This window comes from Phyllostomus discolor, chromosome X (assembly GCF_004126475.2).
Source record: "Phyllostomus discolor isolate MPI-MPIP mPhyDis1 chromosome X, mPhyDis1.pri.v3, whole genome shotgun sequence".
Classification (NCBI taxonomy): Eukaryota; Metazoa; Chordata; class Mammalia; order Chiroptera; family Phyllostomidae; genus Phyllostomus; species Phyllostomus discolor.
In genome coordinates this window covers 96,724,793-96,734,436 of record NC_050198.1, presented here as the reverse complement: position 1 = coordinate 96,734,436, position 9,644 = coordinate 96,724,793, and the positions used below count along the sequence as shown (strand labels likewise).

The window sequence follows — 9,644 nt, the reverse complement described above, 5'->3', positions numbered from 1 at the left end:
TTGCTATGCAAAAACTTTTAGGTTTGATGTAGTCCCATTTGTTCATTTTTTCTTTTGTTTTCCTTGCCCAAGGAGATATATCAGAAAAAATATTGCTATGAGAAATGTCCAAGATTTTGCTGCCAATGTTTTCTTCTAGGATTTTTATGGTTTTGAGTCTAACATTTAAGTCTTTAATCCATTTTGAGTTTATTTTCATGTATGATGTAAGAGGGTGGTCTAGTTTTATTTTTTTGTATCCGTCTCTCCAATTTTCCTAACATCATTTATTGAATAGACTATCTTTACTCCATTGTGTGTTCTTGCCTCCTTTGTGAAATATTAATTGACCACAGAGACTTGGGTTTATTTCTAGGCTCTCTATTTTGTTCCATTGATCTATTGTCTGTTTTTATGCCAGTACCATGCTGTTTTAATTACCATGGTCTTATAGTATAATTTGGTATCAGGTGGTGTGATTACTACAAATTTGTTTTTCTTTCTCAAGATTGCTGTGGCTAGTCAGGGTCATTTGTGGTTCCATATAAATTTTTGAAATACTTGTTCTAGGTCTGTGAAATATACAATTGGTATCTTGATAGGAATTGCACTGAATCTATAGATTGCTTTGGGTAATAGGGACATTTCAATTATGTTAATTCTTCCTATCTATGGACACTGTATATGCTTCCAGTTATTTGTATCTTTTTAAATTTCTTTAGTCTCTTATAATTTTCTGAGTACAGATCTTTTACATTCTTGGTTAAATTTATTCCTAGATATTTTTATGCAATTGTAAATGGAATTGTTTTCTTATAGTTCATTATTGGTGTATAGAAATGCAACTGATTTCTGGATATTTATTTTGTGTTTTGCCACTTTACTTAATTCGTTTATCCATTCTAGTAGTTATTTTTGGTGGAATCTTTAGGGTTGTCTATATACTGTATCATGCCATTTGCAAATAATAACAGTTTTCTTTCTTCATTTCCAATATGGATACCTGTTATTTCTTCTTCTTGTCTGATCTCTGTGGCGAGGACTTCCAGTACTATGTTCAATAAGAGAGGTGAAAGTAGACATTCCTGTCTTGTTCCCAATATTAAGGGAAATGCTTTTAGTTTTTACCTATTGAGTATGATGTTAGTTGTGGGTTTGTCATATATGGCCTTTAATACATTGAGGCATGTTCCTTCTATTTGCACTTTGTTGAGAGTTTTTATCATAAATGGGTGCTGGATTTTATCAAATGCTTTTTTCTGCATTTATTGGTATAATCATATAATATTATCCTTTGTTTTGTTTATGTGAAATATCATGTTTATTGATTTGCAAATTTTGTACTATTCTTGCATCTCAGAAATAAATCCCACTTGATTGTGGTGTATGATCTTTTTAATGTATTGCTGGATCCAGTTTGCTAATGTTTTGTTGAAGATTTTAGCATCTATATACTTCAGGGATAGTGGCCTATAGATTTGATTCTTTGTAGTGCTTTTATCTGGTTTTGGAATTAGGATAATGCTGGCCTTGTGCTAACAATTAGCTTGGGAGTCTTTCCCCCTCTTGAAATTTTTGGAATAGTTTGAGAAGGATGGATGTTAGTTCTTGGAATGTTTAGTAAAATTCTCCTGTGAAGCCATCCAGTCCAGGAGTTTGGTTTGTTGGGAGGTTTTTTTTTGTTTTTTTTTTTTTTTTTTTTTTTTATTACTACTTCAATTTCACTAGGTGTAATTTGTCTATTCAGATTCTCTGATTCTTCCTGATTCAGTTTTGGAAGATTGTGTATTTCTAGGAATTTATGTGTTTTATCCAGATTGTCCGATTTGTTGGTGTATTGTTGACACGGGTAAATATTTATCTTCATCACAGGTCTGGAAAATGAGAACTATTATTATCTTCATCTTACTGCTAAGGAAGCTGGGGCTCAGAGAGGGTAAGTCATTGATCCAAAGTCACAGAGCTAGGATTTGAATCCCAGGCTGTCTGATAAGGAAGCTATCCTTTGCTGGCACCATGCTGCTCCTGACTCCAGGACTGTTGGCAGAGCACATAATAATGTTAACAGTCTATGTCCTTTATGCATACTCACTCACTTAATACTCAGTCCAACCCATTGAATAGGAGAGGACACTGAGGAACAAAGAAAGTTAAGTCACTTATCTAAGACCACCCTGCTGCTAAGTGGCAGAACTGGAACATGAACCTGTCACCTCCTCCTCATGCTGCATTTCAGGCCAGGCTATGTTCCCCAGGTGATGGCCTGAAGGAGTCAAAGCCTATATAGGGTACCACCCAGGACCTCCTCTCTAGGCTGAATCCAGCACTCCTTTCCCCAAAGCGTTAAGCCAAGCCAAGCAGAAGCAAGCTCAGCTTTACAGGCAAGGTGGGGTAGTGGAAAGAATGTGGCCTCTGGCATCAGATAAACCTGAGTTGAAATCTTGGCTTTAGAAATTACTTTGTGACCTTGAGCAACTCACTAAACTTCTCGGGATGTCAGTGTCCTACAGCTAAGCACTGTTGTGAGAAGTAAATGAAATGGCTCTGTAGAAACTCGAATTATATACTCTAAAGTGCTCTTGAAGGTTAGTTGTAATTGTTGTTCTATGGGGCTCAGTTCCTCTACCCAGGCTGTGCCAAAGCAGCGACCTGCAGAAGTGGGCTTTAGAAATGCTAATGCCCTGCGTGAGTGACAGGCGGCGGACAATGGAGGAGGGCTCTGTGAATGGGGCAGCCAGGCCTGGGAGCGGGGCTCCCCACGTGGGAGCCGAAGAGGGGAGGGGGCACCAGGGGAGAGGCCTTTCCCAGCAGAGGGGATCCAAGACTCGGCTAATTGGAAGGGGCTGGAGCAACGGGAGCAGGAGGGGGGAGGGGATTACCTGCAGGTCCACTGCTGGGGGCGGGGCTCTTAGGAAGAGACCGTGAGGAGCGAGGACGGGGGACGACAGGAGTCTTGGGCTTGGGGCCAGAGGTCGCAGACCCACTGAGCGGGACACGCAGAGATAAAGAGTGGGGGTGCTGGGGACAAAGGCCCTGGATCTGGGGACGGAGCAGGGTGTTCTGGGTTGGGCAATTCTAGGTAAGGAAGATGTGGTAACTAGTTTCTAAACCCAGCTGGAATCCTGACCTCCTTGGGTTGACCTGGGAATCAGCCTCCTAGATGCATGTGAAAGAGACAAAGAAAGAGAGGGATGGGCTGGCAGAGGGGAGGCAGGAGCTGGGTCCTTAACCTTCTTCTTGTCCCCCTCCTCCTCCCCTCCATGCCTTCCCCCTCTTTCTGTCCCCTCAGCCCTCTCCCTTTGCCCTCCCATCCCCCTGCCCCATGAAGGCTGTTTTTGTTCCTCCTCCTGGCCTAGCCCCCGAGGTGTGCAAACAGGAAGGACCTCTCCCCGGGCAGTGAGTAAGGAGGGAAAAATGAGGTGTTGAAAAGATGACAAGTCGCCCTGTCAGAGCTCACCTTGGCAGGGAGCAGGCGGCAGGGGCCGGCGGGTGGTGGGAGGGGGTCTGCCCTGGAAGCCAGCCTACATGTGCCCTGAGCCAGGCAAGCTGATCCTCAACAAGCAGGCACTGTGTGTGCATTTGTTTGGTTTAGAAAAAAAGACCCCCCCATTCCCACCATCAAAGATCCCTTCCTTTCCTTCCCAGTAGGAAGAGTAAAGGCCGCTGGGCCAGCCGTATAGAGTATGATTGAAGGGGTGGGCAGGAGGCCCAAACCCCTCTTTTTAACTCCTATATCCTATATCCTCCTGGACATCCCCCTGCATGTCTCAAAAGCACCTCAAACTCGAAATCCTAAACTGAATTCATCAATGCTTCTCTCCCACCCCTGCATTCCGTCTCTCCTATAGGGTTCCTATCTCAGTAAATGACCTCATCATCCAGTCACCCAAAAGCCAAAATCTTGGGAGTCATCCAAGAGTTCCTCCTATAACCAATTGGATCAGTCTCTAATCTGGTCAGTTCTCTTTCTTATCTCTCTAATCTGTCTTTTCTCTCCCTCCCCATGGCCAACACCCTATTTTAGTTTCATCTATTCACTCCTTTAACAACGATTTATTAAGCACCTACCATGTGCCAGGCACCGTGCTAGCCACTGAGCTGTGAATAAATCAGATCTGGCTCATGCTCCCATGGAGTTTTATGTCAGATATGGCCGAGCTCACCACAGTGGGGAGGGGCAAACTCAAACTCTTCCTTCCAGAGCATAATGGATAAGAGCAGTGATTCTGGGTTTGGATTCTAGTTCTACCACTTATAGTTGTGTGGCTTTGGCAAATCACTTAATCTTTCTGTGCTTGGGTTTTCTTACAGGGAAAATGGGGGTGATTATAGCACCTACCTCATAGAGCTACTCAAAGGATTGAATATGTTCGGTATTTTAAAGTGCAAGCACAGTGTTCTATTAGCATCATTAATTTTATTATTTTAGTGTGAAGTGAAGCAAGGCCTGATGAGAGACCAAGTTATAGGAACCCAGAGGGAGTCCTGCCTGAGAGGCAATGGGTTATATCACAAGAATCTGCTAGAAGGTGCTTGCAATGGCCCCATCAATAAGTCAGTATGGGAAATCCAACAGAGTCCTGATTAGCTTGGGCAGGACATTTCCCCTTCTGAGCCTAGGTTTGTTAAGGATAGCAATAATAAACAAGTGTCGAAAGCTTAATAGGCATCAGCACTTTAACTGCTCCCCTCATAGGGGGTTACTATTATTTAACTCCCATTTTACAGATGAGAAAACTGAGGCATGGAGACATTAAGGCACTTATACAAGGCCATGAAGCAAGTGAAATGCAGTGCTGAGACCTGAAAGCAAATACCTTTGAGATTAATGATCAAAGCACCTTCCTTTTAGAGCTATTGTGAAAATTGCACAATATACTTCTAGATGTGTTTGGTAGCGGACTGGCCAGCTGCCCAGGGAGAACTGTTTCCAGGCTGTGGGCTGCAGTCAAAGGCTGAGGCCACAGAGGCTGGGCCAACAAGAGAAAGGCTGGGCCTTGGGCATGTCACAGGACCTGAGCAGTGACAGAGTCTTAGGGACAGGTCAGAACCCCAGGTCAGAAACAGAGCTCAAGGTTAAGCCTGACTAGAGGCCCCAGGGACTCAAACCTCTGAGACTACATAAGATCAGAGACCATCTTGGTCACTTCTGGATTGCCCAGTGCTCCACAAAAGGAAGCCATTAATAAATATGGGAAGGAAATGCCACTTCTAGAGTGTCCCCTACATACTGCCACTGCACTAGTCCCCCACATCCTCTTCACAGCAGTCCCATGAGGTTACCATCCCCATTTGATTGAGGAGGAAACTAAGGCCCAGAGCTAAGAAGTAGTCGAGTGGCTTTTTGAACACAGAGAACAGGAAAAAATACTATAAAACCCCTCTCACATCTATGGCAGAGTAGGAAGGAACATTTTAGCATCCTTCTAGTAACAGCAGACCTCATCACTTCTACTTTAGGCTGCCCACCTACAGCCCACTGGGAAGCTCCACCTCTGTAGTGCCCACACCAGCTCAGGATTTTGGGTCCATCAGATTTGCATGTATGTGTTCTAGGCTTTGGCTGACAAGCCCCAGGGACTAGAGCCATAGAGGCCCCCACCCGGCACTGTCCTGACCCTGGCACTCTGGGACTTGTCTGCTTAGGAACAAAGAGACCAGTAGGATCTTCCAACCCCCACAGATCCAGCTGAGCTCCAGGGCAGCCTCTCTCCCAGCTGGGAAGACTCTGGGCAAGCCTTGGGCTTTTCTTTCCCCAGTGCCCAGTCTGTGAGGGAGCAGTCAGTGTGGCAGCCATGTCTAATCAGGCGGGGGCCCCATGACACAGAAGCTCCTTCATCTAGGCCTGAGGAGTGGTCATGCTGGGGCTCAGGGAGGGACGGGGCGGGGTTGGGGGAGGCAGACACAGAGCCTATCCACCCAGGACAGCCCACATTCCTCAGCGGGCCTGGAGGGGTGGGCATTCTCCACAGGAAGCCGAGCCCTTCACCAAGAGGGGCTCAACCGCCATCTGTGCACACAGACAGCGGTGAGCAAAGAACCTCAGCCAGCGGAGTCAATTGCACAGAAAAAAAATAGCAAACATTTTACTTCCTCCTCCTCCTCCTCCCCCTCTTGCTGCACTCTGTTTCCAAAGGGAATGTTGGACTCCCTGCTAAGTATTTTTCTCCAGACTGGGCCAGGCATCCAGAGGATTCAGCCTTCCTAGGTTGCTGAAGAGAGAATGTGTGTGTGTGGAGGGGGTCTTTCCACCATGGACTAGGGGGTTTTCTCTGAGCTGCTGCAGCTTAGAGGGGAAAAAAAGAGCCAGAAAAGTGGGAACAACCAACAACCACCATTCCTTGATGCTTATATAGCAGATTGTGTCCATCCGTTATTTAATTTGCTCATTCCAACCACCCGATGACGTAGGGGTTCTTTTGTCCCATTTTATAAATAAGCTAAGCAAGGCTGGAAAGAGAGGGTATGTGCCCTGCTCACCACTCACAGTTAATTATCGTGAAAACTGTTTCAGAGGCAGGTCTTTCCGCCCTAGGGTGGCTGACAGGTCCTACCTGGCTTCCCTGGGGAATAGCCCCCCTTCAGAGGCTTGAGTCAGTGTTTCACTAACAGGCAAATCTTTTTTTGTACTTTTTCTCCCTGGTCACCTGCTCACTGAAGAGAATTTGAGAAATGCCCTCAAAATGGAAACAAAATTAAAATGACCTATAATCCCCCACTGAGAGAGAAGCACCTGTTACCAACATGATGGTGGATTTCCTGATAATCTTTTGGTTTTGCCCATGTCCAATCTGGAGGTCTCTTTTACATAGTGAAACTGCTCCAGGGACTGGGCCACCCTCTGGCCCCGACGCCATGTCTTCCTGAGGCCAGCTGGACTGTGCTTCCTCTTCTCCCTGTCAGGCCCGCCTGGGAGGTTTCTGGTTCCCAGAGAATCATGCACACATGCCATACTATCAGACTATTCCATATATCCCCACCCCACCTTTGTTCATTCAGTTCTCTTTGCCTAAAGTCTTTGCCTTCCTGCCTCCCTCTCTTCTCTCTCTCCCTCTGCACTCTGCTATGTATACACATAGTCTTAAAAAATCAAATTAATGCCCTGACTGGTGTGGCTCAGTTGCTCGGGTGTCATCCCACAAAGTGAAAGGTTGCTAATTTGATTCCTGGTCAGGACACATGCCTGGGTTGCATGCTCAGCAGGCATGAAAGGAAGCTGATTGAAGTTTCTCTCTCACATTGGTGTTTCTCTCCCTCTCTTTCCCCATCCCTTCCCCTCTCTCTAAAAATAAAATCTTTTTTCAAAATCAAGTTAACAAAAGCTCCAAAGGGACAAATGGCACGTGAGGCTCCTTCTTGCCCCTGACCTCAGCTCCTGTTTGTCGTGTATCTTTCCAGAGACATTCTTGGTACCCAGGCCATATTGACATGCATGTATCTCTTGTGAATGTGCCTGGTAACTGTGCCTACTGTTCTGCGCTGCCCTTGTGGAACCTCTTGGTTTCTGAATACTCTTGCACTGCAACACTGCTGGTCTGCAGCATGCTGGCCAAGGACGGTCTAATGAAGTGTCTGATGGTTGTACCATCATTTATGTAATCAGGCCCCAGTGATGGATGTTGAAATGCTTTCCAGTCTCTTGCTACTACAAACAATGCAAGCCAATAAATATCCTTGCACAAACAACCTTGTACTTCTGCTCAGGTAGAATTTCTAGTGGAATTGCTAGGTCAGACAGTTTGGATTTTAAAATGCTAATGCATTTCACTAAGGGGCACCCTTCAGACAAACCCACTCCCATTGATAGAAACCATTTCAAAAGGCAGAGCCTATCCTTCTTCCCTCCCTCCCTTTACCTGGCTAAAGCCTACTCACCTATGCCTACTTGGTGCTTTCCACGTGGCCTCACCCAGGATACCTCCAAGAACCAGCCCCCTTTCCCAGCACAGCCAATCACAATATTTGCTCCCAGGTCCTTGTGTGTTTGCCCCCAAGTAGTGCTATCCACAGAAGGCTGTAATCCTCTCTTTTATGGGTCTGTTTCACACACTAGAGACTGTGAGGTCTTTGAGAAAAGCATTAAGCCTTATTCACCTCTCGCAGGCCCCCCCATCCAACACACCGCAGAAGGTCAACAAATACAAAAGTAGGGCAAGCGTAAGTTTATAGTTGTGAATATTTGAAACACAGAGTTTATGCTTGTATTATTAATTATTGTATTATTTATAGGACAGCTGTAAACCTACTTATGCCAACCCCTGTATTTGTTGAACTAGTCAGCTCAGGATTCCCATCTCCAAGTACAGTGTGGGCAGGAATGCATTTACTGAATACCAGCCTGATCTGGGCTGAGCAGTGCCTTGGGTTTGGTTCCCCTGGGCCCTGCCTGGAGATTTGCCTTCAGGCATTTGGTGCCCTGTCCCTACCTCCTTTCAGGCTGGCTCCCAAGCCCTGCTTCAGCGAATTCTTCTGACTATATAAGCAGTTACTGTCTGTTAGTCCCCAGGTCCTGTGGAAGAACCCACCCCCTTAACCCTACCCCCAAACCTATGATTTGTTTCTCCCCTTCCTTCCAGGCATAGGCCTGGTGCCCTATTATCTTGGTGCCCCAAGGCTGCTCCTGCCTGATGTTTTAGTATGCTGCTGGGAGGCTGGCAGACTATACCACTGCAGCACCTGAAGGGGGATGCGGAGAGTCTAGCTGCAGGCAGTCTGGGCTCTTATGCTGAGGATCAGACCCCTACCCAATCCTCACCTCCTGGGGGCTAGGATGGGTGTGCAGAAGACACTTCTGCTGCCCACCCCCACCAAGCAGACATAGTCTTGCTCTCTGTTCAGAAGTGCCACCATATTTCTGAACTTCCTTACCCTTCACCTTCTGTGGCTTACAGCTGGATCCAGAGACATCATTGAATGTGAACCAGTCTGGGGAGGTCTTATCCCAATGTAAGGGGTGATGAGGCCTTACTAACATTTAACCAACCTCTTTGAGATAGTACAATAAATTCTGGAGGGAGGAAACAGGATAGGAGGCATGCATGGGGCTGCAGAAACCTACAGTGGTGTGCCCAGCTGCAAAGGTCCATTCTGCAGAAGCAAATGTCAAGGCAAGCTGAAAATGTTGCTCAGGGGTTCCAGAACCCATCTTGCTCCATCTTCCGGGCCTCATTAAAGGCTGTAGTCAGATGGCAGATGGACAAGCACCCTATCAGCTCCATGTTTGTCAGATGTTCAATTCAGGCCAAAGAGAGGTAGGCTGAGGCTGGTTGCCATATATTGCTTCATCCTCAAGGTGAGCACCATTTCCTAGCCACAGACCCTGTGCCTGAAAACAGCCTCTGAACCACTGCAGATTCAGCAGGACAAACAGAAAAGGGGAGCAGAAATTGACAGGAGGGGAGGAAGGCTGCCAGGGCCTGGAGGCGATGTGCTTTGGGTGGGGCTACGGCTTGGTCTGATGAACCTGGTCAGGCCAAGCCTCCCTGACTCCTCCTGGGTTCTCCAAACACAACCTGTGCCCTGAGCCTACCCTAGCAGAGGACCTCTTCACCTTGCTAGCAAGTGTTGCTGAACACTTGAGCCAAGCACTGGGTGCAGGGACTGTGGAAATGCCTTAGACATAGCCCCTGACCTCAAGGACCACAGAGATGGGATACAGACAGGGA

The 9,644-nt window shown here is 46.5% G+C and overlaps 1 long non-coding RNA gene across 1 annotated transcript; it reads left to right on the top strand.

Annotated features, from left to right (window-relative positions):
• Window positions 1-309: 309 nt before the first annotated feature.
• LOC118498456 lies at window positions 310-7,903 on the top strand. The gene is made up of 3 exons (XR_004900944.1): window positions 310-452; window positions 5,773-5,776; window positions 7,893-7,903. It is a non-coding gene; the product is annotated as an uncharacterized LOC118498456 (long non-coding RNA).
• The last annotated feature ends 1,741 nt before the right edge of the window (window positions 7,904-9,644 follow it).